This window comes from Panthera pardus, unplaced genomic scaffold (assembly GCF_024362965.1).
Source record: "Panthera pardus isolate Hobbes unplaced genomic scaffold, ASM2436296v1 HiC_scaffold_7, whole genome shotgun sequence".
NCBI classification, from domain to species: Eukaryota; Metazoa; Chordata; class Mammalia; order Carnivora; family Felidae; genus Panthera; species Panthera pardus.
In genome coordinates, this window is record NW_026527002.1 from 20,239,941 (window position 1) to 20,256,590 (window position 16,650).

At 37.2% G+C, this 16,650-nt stretch overlaps 1 protein-coding gene across 10 annotated transcripts in view; it reads right to left on the bottom strand.

Moving 5' to 3' along the window:
- NCOA2 (nuclear receptor coactivator 2) overlaps positions 1 to 16,650 on the bottom strand; it is a 290,769-nt gene that overhangs the window by 184,730 nt on the left and 89,389 nt on the right. For all 10 annotated transcript variants that reach the window (XM_053896139.1, XM_019453244.2, XM_019453243.2 and 7 more), the window contains exon 2: positions 8,964 to 9,020. The gene's annotated coding sequence lies outside the window, so the exon portion shown is untranslated. The remainder of the gene's footprint in view (positions 1 to 8,963; positions 9,021 to 16,650) is intronic.

Genomic DNA, 16,650 nt, shown 5'->3' on the forward strand with positions numbered 1-16,650 from the left:
TAGGTTAGTTTCAACTTCAAATCAGAGAATTTAGACACACTCAGAACACACTTCACATTCTGATACAAAGAATTTATCCAGGGTTTAAACTGACACGACACGTGGAAAGGCTAAGAACCACGTCTTGCCTAAAGGAATGGTAAATGTTTGTTTTTCCTTTTCTCTCTCTATCCCTCGAGGTGCCCTGTATTTATCTCTGCTTCAAATCGCTGTGAAAACTTGAACCACCTCATGAGACCTCAATGTGTTATATAAACAAATGATCAGGTATATTCTTTGCATAACCAGCCCTTGTAATTTAGAGGAAATAGGACCTTTAATCAACAGGGACCTCAGTAAAAATAATGATTCGGCTGAAAGAAACACTGAAGTAGAAGTATCACGAGAAGCCAAAGATATCAAACGTATTGGAATAAATAAGTAATAAATAAATGCCTCTTATTTTCTATCCCACAATAAGCAAGGGTCAGGCAGTAAGCATACGGCTCCTGCTGTGGCAGTCCCAGACCCCACAGGACTCAAGGACAGCCAGCAGGACAGCAGGTCTGCGGGACTGTGGACAGCACGGCAGACAGCTTTTATTTCACTCTGGAGGTTGAACAGCTTTGGTGATAAGCCACTGTGGTGTGAAAGGAGAAAGATTTTAATTTTTTCGTTTGTTTGTTTTTAATATTTACTTTTAAAAATAAAGAGGAAAAAATAGATGGGAGATACGTAAATGTGGTGAGCACACATTATGGTTTAAAGCAATATGCACGGGCATTTAGGATATGTTAAAATAAAAATACATTTTAAGAGATAACAGCAGTATTTTACAAAAGGTTATTTTTTATATTTCAAGAGATACTTTAAAGAGAAAGTCTGAACCTGACCTTGACATATCATATAACTATGTCAGTGAACAAGTTCAAAGTAATAACTTACATGGAAGACAATAAAGATTTTATGAAAATGTGTGTGTATTTTGAAGTAGCAACATTAAACATTTAACGTCTACATTAGAGAAAAACTTAAATGTTCCAAAGCATCTAGTTTCAAAGAAAAGATAAACTCTAGATTCCACTAGGTTAATAAAACAAAATTGTGTATAAATAAGACTCATGAAGCAAGCCTAATCTGTCTAACAGATGTTTAATTTAAGTCAAAGGAATTTTACATTTCTATTCTATTCAAATATAATAGCTTGAGTAATCACAATATAGTTTCAAAACACATTAGCTCAAAACTATCTTCTATTTTCATACTCTGTCTTATAACCTATGAAACAGAAGTTTATTTTCTGGACTATAATAAAACTGTCGTATAAAAGGTAGAATTAGAAATCTAGGGGAGCCTGGGTGGCTCACCTGGTTAAGCATCTGACTCTTGATCTCAGGTCATGATCTCACATTCGTGACATCAAGCCCCACATCGGACTCTGCTGACAGAGTACAGCCTGCTTGAAATTCTCCCTCTCTCTCTCTCTCTGCCCTCCCCTGCCTACACTTGCTGCTCGCCTCCCTCTCTATTTCAAAATAAATAAATAAACTTAAAAAAATAAATAAACCTAGATGGGGCACCTGGGGGGCTCAGTCTGTTGAGCATCTGACTCTTGATTTCCACTCAGGTCATGATCTCATGGTCGTGAGATCTAGCCCCACATTGCGCTCTGCACTGAAATGTAGAGCCTGCTCGGGATTCTCTCTCGCTCTCCCTCGTTCTGTCCCACTGCCCCACTTGCGCTCACTCTCTCAAAAAAAAATTCAAAAATTCAAAAATAAAAAGAAATCTAGATCAAATAGCTTTGTGAGTGACAAAGAAGTTAAAGAAATTGAGAGATCAAGTTTCCTTTTGCCCCTACTCTCGCTATTCTAATTTAAGTCATCAATTCAATAATTATGGCACAGTTGTTTCCTTTAAAGATATTATTTTATAGTTTAAATAAAGACTTAGAAGTCTCAGTACTCCAATAAGGCATTGGTAGGTCTTTTATACACTTCCCCACTCATCTTTCCACCGAAGTTTATCCTGGCCTATGACACTTTTGCCTTTTCAGCCTTTTTCACTTCTCAAGAAAGTGCAATAAAACTGTGTTCCAACTCTGTGATATTGATAGGTAGCAAAGTTCCAGACATTTAGGTTGAGACCACAAAATGTCAAGGGTAGGATTTTGCTTATTAAAATTCATGTAGCTAGCACCAAAAAAATTGAAAACTCTTAAAGAAAGTGAAGTCCTCAAATTAATAAATTCAAAATCAATTCAATTATTTGTAAATACATCAAAAAGCAAAAAGAAAAAAAAAAGGCAGTGAAGGCAAATGATCCTATAGGCTATGATACCACAAAAACCAACCTTGCATGCAGACATGTATTTAAGAAATCCTTCAAAATTAAACTACATACATTTATAGTACATGGTTAAATTCCCATTTAGCCACTATTAAAGACTATATATATGTCTTATCCTCCCTTTGCTCTTTTTGGATGGGAAGGCAGGGTGTAACTGGGGCAAAAAAATACATTTCCATTGACTGTAGACATCCATGAATCATTCATGAGGTAGCAAATAATGCTTAGACAACCCAATGCATGGAAGTAGCAGCAAAATTTGCTGTTAACTTCTCTAGATTTCTCCGGTTTATCTGAGTCTCAATAGAAACATCTATATCCTAAAGCAAAAGAATCAGAGGGGAAAAAAAAAGAAAATCTACTTAATTAATTCTATGGATATGGATAATTTCATAATAAATGCTTAATTTATCCTTTATATATAGACGTTGTAAACAGTGGAGAAAGACATGAATGATTTGAGCTTCAAAAGTAGAAGTCAAGTCAATGGAAGCAGCCTTATTTACTTGCTGTTTTATCTTTAAGGGTATTCGGGCAAGGTTAACTGACTCAAATTCAACACCTCCCTAGAAAATAACACGTGTTTGTCACTTTCCTTCCAAAGTAAAAGTGAACAAGATAGCTAAGAAGCCTACTATCTCAAAATCAAAGGCCATGAATTCCTAAAGTTACTATGGTAGCACTTATGTGAAATTTTGCTTCCTAGAGACCTTCTTCTTAAAGCTAACAACTCTACTATCCAGATAAGTAGAGTATACGAGTTTGAACTGAAATGAAAAGGCCAATAACAACCAAAAAAAGCAGGAAACACATTGTACTCACAATCCCTAAACCACGTCTTCTCACTGCCAGGTACACATCCACCTGTTCTACAGTACAGAAAAGCATAGCTGAGGAATCAGAGCCCACTCTAACCGTCTCGGAAGATTCCGACTCTGGTGCTACCTCCTCTAAGACATGCTAATTCAAAAGATTTATACGAGTATAGATTGGTAATACTTTTAATTTTAATGATTTCCAAAAAACACCAGCTACACCAGCAGAAGTCACACGTAGAAACTTTCAGTTGAGGGGCAGCTGGGTGGCTCAGTTCATTAAGCTGCCGACTTTGGCTCGGGTCATGATCTCATGGTTCGTGAGTTCGAGCCCCACATTGGGCTCTGTGTTGACAGCTCAGAGCCTGAAGCCTGCTTAGGATTCTGTCTCCCCCCCCCCCCCCCCCCCCCCCCCCCCCCCCCCCCCCCCGCCTCTCTCTCTGCCCCTGCCCTGCTAATGCCTCTCTCTCAAATGTAAACAAACATTAAAAAAAAAAAAAACAAACAAACTTCCAATTGAAAAAAAAGTGTTCTCACAGTGAAATGGCTCTAAACTGAAACTCAACTGTCTTACAATCCAAGAAACAGGTTATGAATTTGATTTAAAAATATGTTTTTAAGTTGCTGTCCGTAATTCTAAAATTTGCTTTTCCAGAATTTAAGTTAACCAGAAGAATCTGGTTCTCCCCATATTTCTGGTATGTTTTTCATCCATGCACTATGCTTACTAATATCACTCTGCTTGTCTGCACCTATAGAAATAGCAAGGACACCGTTCTAAACAGACTGTCCAGACTCTGATTACCTCAACCTGACCAAGCACAAACACGTCTACCTCAGGAGGTGTGTACCTTCCCCGGAGCGCACTTTGCAAGCATCGTTAACCCCATACAACAAAACGTTTACTTAGGCTAGATAGCTTTAATTGTTGTTGCTGGTGCCTCAACCTCTACTACTATGGACAGATTAAGACTTTTAGTAAGAAAAGACATATAATTCAGAAATTACTGTTCAGTTTTTTTCTTTCAAAGAAAACTCAAAACGCCAAAGCTCAGTGTAAAAACAATGAGCAAGGAAATAGGGAGTTAAGCTTGTAGTGATATTCCTTTTCCACTTGAATAATTTGGGTTATTGGAAATACTGGTTCCCACAGCACTGAGTATAGGCTAGCACAAGATAAACAATTAATAAATCTTTCTGAAAGGAAGGAGAATCAGAAGGAAAGAGGCATGGCCTGAAGGTAAAAAGAGGAGGGAGGGGAGTGAGAAAGGAGAGTTAATGGTGCTGAATGAATCTAATTTGATGGGGACAACTAGTCCAATCTGTGGACACTAGTACGTACATAAAAAAGGAGGCAAGCAGACTAGTACAAATGCTTTAAAAACTGGCCTGTCATCCAAACAGTTTCCAACTGATGGCTCTCTGTCAGTGACACCCACTAGACGATCATCTGGACTTACCAGTAAGCCTGAGTTCAGCAGTCTACTCTATTCACTAAGAGCAGAGGTGCCTACCGAGTGGGGCTAGGGTTAAGATTCTAGCTCGAACAGTTAAATGACTGAGGGCATTTTGCCAACTGTCAAAATGCTTGTTATTTTCCAGATCACAGTGCCTACCATGCCAGCATTTCAAGGAAATACACAAAGGAGCAATACAATTAAATGTCTGTAGATTTTGCCTGAAGCAAGATATATATATTTAAATGTCCTCCATGTTTGGTTAGATCAATACTGAGTTTCAGCAGACAGTGCTCAGAGCTTCAGATCTGTAGCTCAAATCAAGCTGCCCCATTTTCACGGGAACTCACACATCTCTTAGTTAAATCAGGCTGCTAACGACACATCTCACATCTATGAACAAAAAGCGAATCCAAAATGCAACAAATACTCACTTGAATGTTCTAGTGGCTTGAATGCCATAGCCAATACGGACAGAATTTTTTTTATGTCTCGATATGCTTAATAAAATTTTGAGTATTTAGTACACAACAACACAACATATTAGTATTACCAAAAGTATATTACACTTTATTGGAGAACTTATATCTCCATATATTAGCATCCCAGAGTTTGGCTCTCACTAGTATCTGTAAACAATTCTTCACCCACCCATCCCACCCAAAATCTTCTGGCATACAGAAAATAGACTTAGAAGTAAATACAAAGTACCTATGATTCCACAGTGAGTTTAGTTTTCCATAGTGAAGGGAAAATTACATTTTGAGGCTATATTGTCCAACAGATTTATCTAATGCTTGTTCCTGTTTTGACCATCAATTCTAGAATTATTTTATTGGCTAACTTTAAAATTGCTTTAAATGTAAGAATGGAATGGAAATACCGATGTAGTTATAGATTAAGAGGCACAATGTGGTCTGTTAAATAAATTGTCTTTTTAATTCAAACTACAGAATTCCCTTTCCAGATACTCAAATCTGAAATTTACATTTATACTCATAGACATAAACGTCTTGGAAAGTGTAAGGAAATATAATTAATCACGCTCTCAAATCAAAATTTTAAGATGTATTCAACAACACTGTCTTCAAGAACATGTTGTCCACATTATCACACATGTTAAAAGTCAATATATTTTTATTTTATTTTGAGAGTGAGTGAGCACGAGCATGAGCAGGGGACAGGAGCAGAGGAAGAGAGAGAATCTTAAGCAGCCTCCACACTCAGCTCAAAGCCCCACAGCGGGGATCAGTCTCTTGACTTTGGAATCACGATCTGAGCCAAAATCAAGAGTTGGACGCTCAATTGACTGAACCACCCAGTCACCCCCAAAGTATTTTGATATAATATGTCCTTCTCAGCCTTGAAAACAAACTAAACAGCTAATAGGCCTGGGTGGCTCAGTTGGTTAAGCATCCAACTCTTGATTTCTTTCAGCTCAGGTCATGATCTCAAGGTTCGTGAGAATGAGTCCTACCTTGGGCTCTGTGCTGTTAGAGCAGGGATTCTCTCTCCCTCCCTCTCTCTCTCTGTCTCTCAAGACAAATAAATAAACTTAAAAAAAAAAAAAAACTAAAAGAAAGCTGAAGTTCTATTTGAGCCGACTCTGCTCTACCTCAAAGTGAAGCCACTTCATTTCTTAAATAATTTTAAAAATGTTTCCAAAGATATAAATTATTATGCTTTTCAAGTTAAGAGTCCTATGTAATTCTATAATCACTCTATTTCATACAACCTGTTCTAAGAAAAGTGATTCATCCATCAGGCCACAAATGCCATCTGTAAACTAAAATTTCTAATATTTCAAGGGGTAAAGAATGCTGATTCATAGCATACCACATTTATAATGGAAAAAGGAATCCAAATGGCTTGCTTTCCCCCATGTGCCTCCCCCTCTAAAAGCGAGTATGAAATGAACGTGCCAGAGTGGAACTTTAAATTGTTTAGGTAGTCATTAAATTTCAGATGGGTTGTCATGTTTCACAGTTTGAAATAAAGGTTAAAAGTTAGGACCTGCTAATGAAATATAAGCAAATAAGGTTTGACTTTTAAATTAATTTTGAAATCTGCACATATCAACATGATCTTCCTATATTACACTTACTACCACATGCCTGTATTCAGGGCTGTTTAGGCATAAAATAGAGCTCAGTGGTTAAGATCAAGGTCTTTGGAGTGGCAAATTGCCACTTATTTGATATGACCTTGGAAAAGTCACTTAACCTTTCTAAGCTTCAATTTCCTTATCTGTTCTTCTAAAGATAACTGAAAAGCACTTACATAATGCCTGGCACACACTGAAAGAGCTGCTGTTATTAACATTATCAAAGGAATCTCTGCAAGTTGCACTTAGAAAATCAAATGTGCATACAAAACCCTTATATAATTTACAAAATTTTGTTAAAAAAAAAAACAAAAACCTAAAGGTCAGACTTAATTCTTTCTACAAATGAAAATCACAGTGGCAGAAAAAGAGACCAATGCCTGAAGAAAACAGATCAAAAAAGAAAACAAGGGCACCTGGGTGGCTCAATCACTTAAGCATTTGACTCTTCATTTCAGCTCAGGCCACGATCTCACGGTTTGTGAGATGGAGCCCCGCATTGGGCTCCGCCTGCTTGGGATTCTCTCTCTCCCTTTCTCTCTGCCCCTCACCCACTAGTGCATACACACTCGCTCTCACTCTCTCTCTCTGACTCTCTCAAAATAAATGAATAAACATTTTTTTTTTAAATACCAAAAAAAAATAAGAAGAAGAAGAAAAAAAAACAAGAGAAGAACCCAAAAGAGCAACCAATATCCTGGACCGCCTAAAGAAAACTGCCAAGGACACAAGGAAATGGGTGGTCTGCTTATTCCTATAGCTATCTTTTTTTTTTTTCCCCAGTAAGCTCAATGCCCAATGTGGGGCTGAACTCATGACCTCGAGATCAAGAGTCGCGTGCTCTGCTGACAGAGCCAGCCAGGTGTCCCTCCTACAGCTTTTTGATCATGAATTCAAACATCAACGTACGAAGTGGAAAAATGACCAAAAAATTTCCCCAATCTAGAAACAGAAAACCAAGTAAGGAAGTCACATTGCATAGCCAGTGACAGGTAGTGGGAAATTTTTAACTTATTTGGTTTTTAGAGACAGCAATTTTCAAATCTCTCACTCTCTATAAAGATACCACAAAACATATCCAATATGGCAGCACGATCCAGTAAGGAGGTAAAAAGCTCTCACACCTGCTTCAGGTTTGTCCGCAGCTTGATCATAAGAACCTTCTAGGGTAGTGACAAAATAAATACAGAACTGGAAGCATTACCCTCTGAATTCTAACTTGATTAAGCATACTTTAGTACATAAAATATGCAACACAGGTAATTTCTCAGAACATTTAAGAGTCATATACTTTAAGTATCTGATACAAATTAACTTCATATTTAGAAATAAGTATAAAAACTACTTCTAGTTTGTATTTATAGATGCAGAGTTCAATGACTCTAAATATAAATGAACTCTTAATATATACTACCTAATAATTATATTAACAAACATTTATTCAGTCTTTCCGATAGACCAGGCACTATCCTAAAAAGTCAGGGATACTATTTTTTAATAACACAAAAACAGTCTCAAAGTTCATGGAGCTTATATTTTCATAGGGAAGACTGTAAAGAGGTAAGTAAAATATATCACATGATAAAAATCAATCAGGGCTGTGTGCTAAGAAGTGACTGAGAAGCTATTTCAGACTGGTTGGACAAGAAAAGCCTGCTTATTAAATTTAAACCATTTACCTCCATTTGCTGCCAAAATTGATAACAGCTATTCTTTTATTTATATATAAAAATAAATGTAAACACATTTTGCCAGGTTATGACATAATTCAAATTATCCCATGGGTATATATAAACCTATCCCAAATATACACAGTAAGCGCTGATAAACGGATAAGATCACCACCTTTCAATTAATTTCTAACACATTCTGACAGAATTTTTACAATAAAACAGAAATGCTGACAAATATACATTTTGTTTTTTATTTATATTTATTTACATGTTACTTTGCTAAACTCTGAATAGAATAATTTTTAATATTTGATTTTACTTAAAAACCAAAATATTCCAGGGGCACCTGGGTGGCTCCGTTGGTTAAGCACCGACTTCGGCTCAGGTCATGATCTCACAGTCCGTGAGTTCAAGCCCCGCACCGGGCTCTGCACTCACAGCACAGAGCCTGGAGCCTGCTTCGGATTCTGTGTCTCCCTCTCTCTCTGCCCCTCCCTGCTTGTGCTCTGTCTTGGTCTCTCAAAAATAAATAAATGTTAAAAAAAATTTTAAAAAATTCCAATAGAAGGGCATAATTTGAACTCACCTGTGCCTGTACACAGTGCAGAAGATCTATAAATTTGTAGCCAAATCCGAGAGAAATCTGCAATACAAACAAACAAGCAAACATGAATAAAAAGATGCAGAATCCTCTTAGACTCATTAGCATGGAGGTGATTTTTACAACCAGTATACAAATAACTCATTAATAATATCTTGCCATTAAATTGCATGATAAATCAAGACATAGACTTGCTGTATTATTTCTATTTGGATAAGAAAACATCAAATATGCAAGGCCACATTTCATTGTGAATTATGAGGTGTCTATCCTACAAATTTTTAGTTCCCACCATAACTCTTATTACACTTTCGTGTAGCTGCTTAGATCTAATGAGAAGCTGAGAAGCAGCAGAGGCCTGAGCCCCCTATTTCCAGACCGCCCTCCCAGAACACAGGAACACAATGCACAATAAATGTCTGCTGAGTAAATAAATAAATAAAATTTGCATCGCGATCTTAATTTGCAGTGATTTATAGGAAACCAAAAGGCTTGAAATTATTGAAATAAAAATCTATGTCATAATTGTTTAACGAAGTTCAGAAGTGACCAGGTAATATGCTATCTCAAAAAAAAAAAATGTCTTAAGTAAAATGATGCAAAAATGATGCTATATATGACAATCTTAACAATTTGCAAGAGCAAATGTAGATAAGGAAGAAATGAACATGTTCGATCATGAGAGTAGATGCTCACCAAATTTCTTCTGGGAGTATACCCTTGAGAACAAAGACTTTACCTCCAAAGGACCCTGCAACATTTTCTCTGATCCACACAAAAATCCTTTCCACTGCACTAAAGAAGTTTGTTGCCAAGATGCATCGTGAGGAATACAAACACAACAAATAAGTGCTTGTGATATTTCACGTGTATTCAGGTTTACTACTTTTTAAGAGGTCTAAAAGGGAAAAAGAAAAAGAGGCGTAAAGGGGAAAGAAACGGAAAAAAAATTCCATTTGGATTTTTACAAGAACCTGATCGGTCTGGAGATCATTGAATGTAATGAAATGCAGCTAGGGTTCAGTCAGAGATGATTCATGAAAAACAAAAGAAAATTTGTATGCAAATAAGAAGTTATCACAGTAAGTAAAACGAATGGATTCTCCTCAAGTGGCAGTCAGTGAGTAGTGTGCAATAAACTGTTATGTAATAGAAGTCATCAATTCTTTCCAGCTCTACTGGGGTAAATGTATTCATTATGCTGCCCTACTTAAGCCCATTATAATTCGATACCAACAACTAATTCGCTCAAGGACATCACACTATGAAACAATCGAGAGCTAAAAGTTGTGATTATTAGGAGTGATGACATTAAACTATTACTGCTTGGTCTATATTATTCGGCGTGTTTTTACTAATATGCTAATGTAACAGGAGGAGAAAGTGCCGACTCATCCAATGCTGAAGAAAGAGATAGAGGGGACATGAAGGTGTGGATAATTTCCACAGTACAAAATGGTATCTCAGTGTAACGTTTTAAATAAGAGGTTATAATGAAATACTTACAAACACAGAATCACAAAACGTTTCACAAGTTCCTAAGGGAAAATCTCAGCCATTTAAAGCGATAGTACAGGCAGCAACAACTCCATGACAAAGCAACACCTTCTACTGCCCACCAGTCGTGACAGTTTTCACAAAGTTCTTTCCGGAGTGTGTTTCGAGGGAGGGAGAGGGGAAGGCTAGGCTGGTCCGGGCAGAGAGACACAATGAAAGTCAGGAACCTTGCAAGAAAGGGCGGAGGGACAGTTGTCACCTTCTTTCTTACTACCACTACTATTTCCACTGTATGAACTAAAAGGATACACCGCCTCTCCACAAAGCAATGGGTCGCTATCAGAGGCAGCACGAACCGCGCAAAGAACCTAGGAGGGTTCAGCATCATTGCACAGACCAGTTCTCGAAGCCTGCCTCTATCATCTACATACGGCTGCCGTTCCTATTATTCTGTCATTAGCAGCAGCTGAGGTACGTGACCTAGGAAATGTTATTGTGGATTCAACTATAAAATGAGGGTAATAATGTCTGTTTGCAGCACCTTGTAAGTATTAAATGAGACGATTACATACATAAAACACCTGGTACACAGTAGGTGGTACGGCTGCTGTCCTAGCAAGTGTGATCCTGCTAAATGCTGCTAGCTCTGACAGGTAGCTCGACGAAAGGATGGAGAACAGAGGCTTCAGGCCTCCGCTCCACCAACTAGAACTGATTTTTCCCTCAAATGTCGTAATGGCTTTATCTGCCCAGCCTCCAGAGAGATACATAAACATGGAGACTGTTGGGAAATTTTTGAGACAGGGCTCTCTTAAAACTACATCCAAGTTGAAAAAGGGGCGCCTGGGGGCTCAGTCTGGTGGGTGTCCAACCCTTGCTATCGGCTCCAGTCATGATCTCACGGTCTTGTAGGTTCGAGCCTGCATCCGGCTTTGTCCTGACAGCGCAGGACCTGCTTGGGATTCTCCCTCTCTCTCTCTGCCCCTCCCTTGCTTGTGCTCTCTCTCTCTTAAATAAACTTTATACTCAAAAAAAAAAAAAAAAAAGTTGAAAAGTACTACCTAATTTCAAACCTTACTATAAGGCTATAATAATCAAAACAGTGGGGTATTAGCCTAAGGAAGAGAACACAATCTAGAAACAGGCCCACACATTTGTGATAAAGGTCACAAGGTAATTATACGAGAAAGACAGTCTTTTCAATAAATGATGCCAGAAACTGTTATACATATGGAGAGGGAAAAGGAACCTTGACCTTTATCCTGCACGATGTACAAACATTAACTCAAAATAGGGGCGTCTAGGTGGTTCAGTCAGTTAAGCATCCGACTTCAGCTCAGGTCATGATCTCACAGTTTGTGACTTCAAGCCCCGGGTCGGGCTCTGTGCTGACAGCTTGGAGCCTGGAGCTTGGTTTGGATTCTGTGTCTCCCTCGCTCTCTGCCCCTCCCCCACATGTGCTGTCTCTCAAAAATAAATAAATGTAAAAAAAAAATTAACTCAAAATGGATAGGATCACAGATCTAAATGTAAGAACTAAACTACAAAACTTGTAGAAGAAGGCACCTGGAGAAAATTATTGTGGATAGGAAAAAAATGTTTAGATATCACACCAAATGCATAAAATAAAGACCATAAAAGAAAAAAAGCTGATAAACTGAACTCCATTAAAATTAAAACTTCTACTATTCAAAAGACATAATTAAAAATGAAAACACAAGCCACAGATTGGGAGAAATTATTGGCAAAATAATCATTTGATAAAGTACACGCATTTAAAAAATATAAAGAGCTAAATAATAAAGATAGTCAGCTAGAATAGACAAAAAGACTTCTACAACTCAATTATAAACAAATAATTCAATATTTTTAAATGGGCAAAATACTTAAAGATTTTTTTAATATATTATATATATACCTATATATATACATTAATGTTTATTTTTTTGAGAGAGTTCATTCAAGCAGAGGAGGAGCCAAGGGGAGAGGGGTAGAGAGAGAGGGAGAGAGAGAAATCTCAAACAGGCTCCATGCTGTCAGCACAGAGCCCAAAGTGGGGCTCAGTCTCACAAATCGCGAGATGATGACCTGAGCTGAAATCAAGAGTTGGCCGCTTAACCCACTTAAACACCCAGGTGCCCCTATGTTATATATATTATATAAGACGTACGATGGGGAAAGTACACAAAAAAGTACTAAATGTCATTAGTCATCAGAAAAATAGAAATTAAAACCAAAACATAATATGCTTGACATCCAATAAAACATCTAGTGTTGACAAGGACAGGAAGAAACTAGAACCCCTCACATGACATCCCTTGCTTGGTGGGAAAGCACAATGGTATGACCATTTTGCAAAACAGCTTGGAAGTTTCTCATCATATAACCCAACAGTTTGACACCAAGGTGTGTTTTCAAGTCTCTTGGAGACAGATGACCATACAAGTAGTTTTACAAGGATGATTCCAGCAGTCATGGTCAGAACAGGTAAAAAGCAGAGACAACTAAAATGTTTATCATTTGGAGAATGGGTTTTCTAGAATGTAATACATATGTGCAATGGAATACCACTCAACAATGACAAGGCATGGATTACTGACACATGTAACAACACAAGCCTCAAAAACATGTGCTAAGTGAAAGAAACCAGACACAAAGATAACATTATATAATTCCATTAATCTGAAATTTCTAGAAAAAGTAAAAACTATAGAGGCAAAACAGTGGTGTCTTGGGTTAGAGAATGGAAGTGGAGAATGCCTGAAAATGGGCACAAGAGAACTTTTTGGGCTGACAGAATTGTTCTAAAACTTGGTTGTGGATGATGCTGAAGAAAAATGTATAAGAAACACGCGACGCACATAACTACATATTTACCAAAACTCATCCTTTAAAATGAATGCATTTCATGGTATGCCAATCATACCTCAATTTTTTAAATGCTAAAAAAAATTATAAATGACATTTAAAAAATATACCTCTATATCCCTGCCCTTTCTTTCTACGTGATAATTGTCATTACTGTGTGAGTAAAGGGATTGAAGGGAGAAAAGGCAGTTCTAGTAGCAAATGGTGTAAACATTTGCCAAGCAGAGAATCAACTAGCAGGCACGAATAACACATCATGGCTCTGAGGCAAAAAATGAGGACTGAGCCTGCATCACACAGAAAAAGGTTGCCGACAGCATCAAAGCTGATTATTAATGATTTTTCAAAAGGTGGTGGAGGGTTAGGAGAAGATATGCACACGCTCGCTCTTATTTATTTATTTAGATAGATAGATAGATAGATAGATATGAAGGGTTAGGAACAGGGGTTAGGGTAGATAGGTAGATACAGATCTATCTATATAGATATAGATCTATCTCTAGATATATCTCTCTATATATAGATAGATCTAGATCGATCGATCTATCTATCTATCTATCTATCTATCTATCTATCTATCTATCCAGAGAGAGATCTATGTATATGATTACCAGAATGAGAGAAGAGCCATATTTCGCTGTTTTGGTTTACCATCACCATCATCAAATCATCACTGCCATCATCATCATCTACAATTTCTTAAAGGCCTCTGTGAGCGCCCCAAGCAGAGGTGGCTTAAATGGTTACCCCATTTGATCTTCCTAACAACCCTACAAGGTACCTACTGCTACCACTATCACCTCCATTCTGTAGATACAGAAACTTAACTGACAAATGAAATACTCTTTTCAAGGTCACAGAAGCAATGCAGTGGCAAAGCCCGGATTCTAATCCGAAGTCTGATGGCAGAGTCACGCGTGCTTTTACCCACTGAGCTGTTATGGAAGCTCACTGTTTTGATAATGCTATCGTTGTTGCCAACATGATTTGAAAACGAGGATGCCAAAATGTGATCAACGTGAAAACGACCTTCTGGTTTCTGGTATGGTACAAACAAGACCAGGAGAGCATATTCTCCACACCATCTACCCCTGCCGACATTTTTAGTGAATCCTGACGTTCTTTTTGCCTGACCCAAATGTAGCCTCACAGTCTTCTCAAAGTTGCCACTAATCAAAGGAAGTCATCATTCAACACATCGGCGTCGATACACAAATGAAGACTATTTGCCAACCAAAACGACTAACTTGAGTTTTTATGGACAACAGAGCGTATGGCACATGCTACTGAAGAGAGAGGGCTCTCATCAAAGGGAGCCTTAAAACTGCCATACTTCATATTTCAACATTAGGTTCCATTATTGGTCTTCGTGTTATTTGGCCAGCACCACCCCAGTCGTGTAGCCAGTCAGACAGGTTGGTAGAAATGAAGAGGACACATGGGGAAAGGGAGAGAAAGCCAGAAGTATTACTCCAATTACTTGAGATTTTTCAACAGTTTCAACCAAACATATCTGAAACATATACGCATCACAAGCGTATACTCATAATGAATGATTAGTACAATCAGTTGTTTTCTTTTTGCTTAAAAGCACAAAAACTCTCAAATAACTTAACAAAAAACATACCTTGAACTCAGCATGTTTCAAATTATAGTACATCAAAAGGACATTCTCTCAAGACTTAACTATGAGAATATTTCAGATTATTGAACAGCATACTATATTTTTTTATTTGATATATCTATTACACATATCTTAGATAATATAAAAGTATCCTGGGGCACCTGGCTGGCTCAGTTAGAAGAACACGCAACTGTTGATCTCGGGGTTGTGAGTTCAAGCCCCAGGTTGGGTGTAGAGATTACTTAAATTTAAAAAACAAAACAACACAAACCTAAAAAATAAAAAAAAGGAAAAGAAAAAGAAAAGAAATCTCAAAAAGAAGTATCCTAAAACATAGCTTCCATATATATTTTAACAAAATACTACAATATTAAAATCCCAAATTTGATGTGTTGTAAAAATCTTAATATAAATAATATGTATAGAATTTGAACGATGTAAGGTAAAATTCTTTCCCAGTTGTTAAGCCGATGGTGCTAAAAATAACATCCAGATCACAGAAGAGTAAGTTATAAGTTAACTGAAGAACTTCTATATATACTTCAGGTAGCCTCTGTTTTCTTCGTTTAAAAGGCTCGACCTGCACTGCAGACAATGACTCTTAACTAATGAAAGTCTACAACAAGTAATTTTCATTTTCCAAATTCTTTTTTAAGAAGGTCAACTTAAAGATCCCCTTAAAGTGACATTTAGCTCATAACTTATGTATAAACATTAATTAACGAACCTTTAAGTATTCCTTCCAACTACTCATTCTGCCTATTACACATATAACTTAATTTGCTAGAGAAGTCTTCAGTTTTCTAGAACTGTTGCATAAAATTAACTGAAGTTCAATCTTAAGATGTTCTTTTGTTATTTTAATTCAATTTAATAAAATGCTTCAAAAAGTACAGCAAGTTAAACAAGTAGAGATTTAGATTTATAACTTAATGACTTTTCTTCCTAAGTGTAAAAAAAAAAAAGTTCTAATTAGATACATAGAAAAGGATATATCATCAGCCTAAAAATTCCTAAGCTACAGGTAGGTACACAAACACAATGGATATGAATATGGTGCAAAATAACCTACCCATCAAATTCATAAATCTCATATGATCATTCCTTTCATTTTTGTTTCTCACCCACCATGGTCTGAGCCAATGTAAAAACAATAAAGCAACTATCATAAACCAGTAACTCTTCCAAGAGTAGTATTCTTGCCAAGAGACAGACCTACCAGAAAAATTAGTCTCATACATGTACATGAATGTACATGGCTCACATTTGGAAGGGGACTAAACATATTCAAGTTGGAGTCACTAACCTGAACATAATATTTAAATCTGCAGAAATGGTTAAGATTTCTTAGGGAAAAGCCAGAAGCAGGAGGAAGACCAGCAAAGACAAGTACTATAGAATCCAAGAGGAGACAGTTCTGAGAAGGAGAGGGTGCTCAAAATCGTTCAGTGCTATGAGAATTACAGTGTCTACCTGGTCTGGCAAGCAGAAAGTGCTGACGACCTTCCTAAGAACAGTCTTACTGGAATGACAAAGATATAAAGCAGACCGGAGAAAGCACTCACAAAGGAACCGGAAATAAGGATTTGAACACAGCACGTGCAAATAATGACTATCATCATCACCTTACGCTACAGTTAATCTTCCCTTCTAGACTGCTTCCTGAGGGCAAGGTAAGGTTTC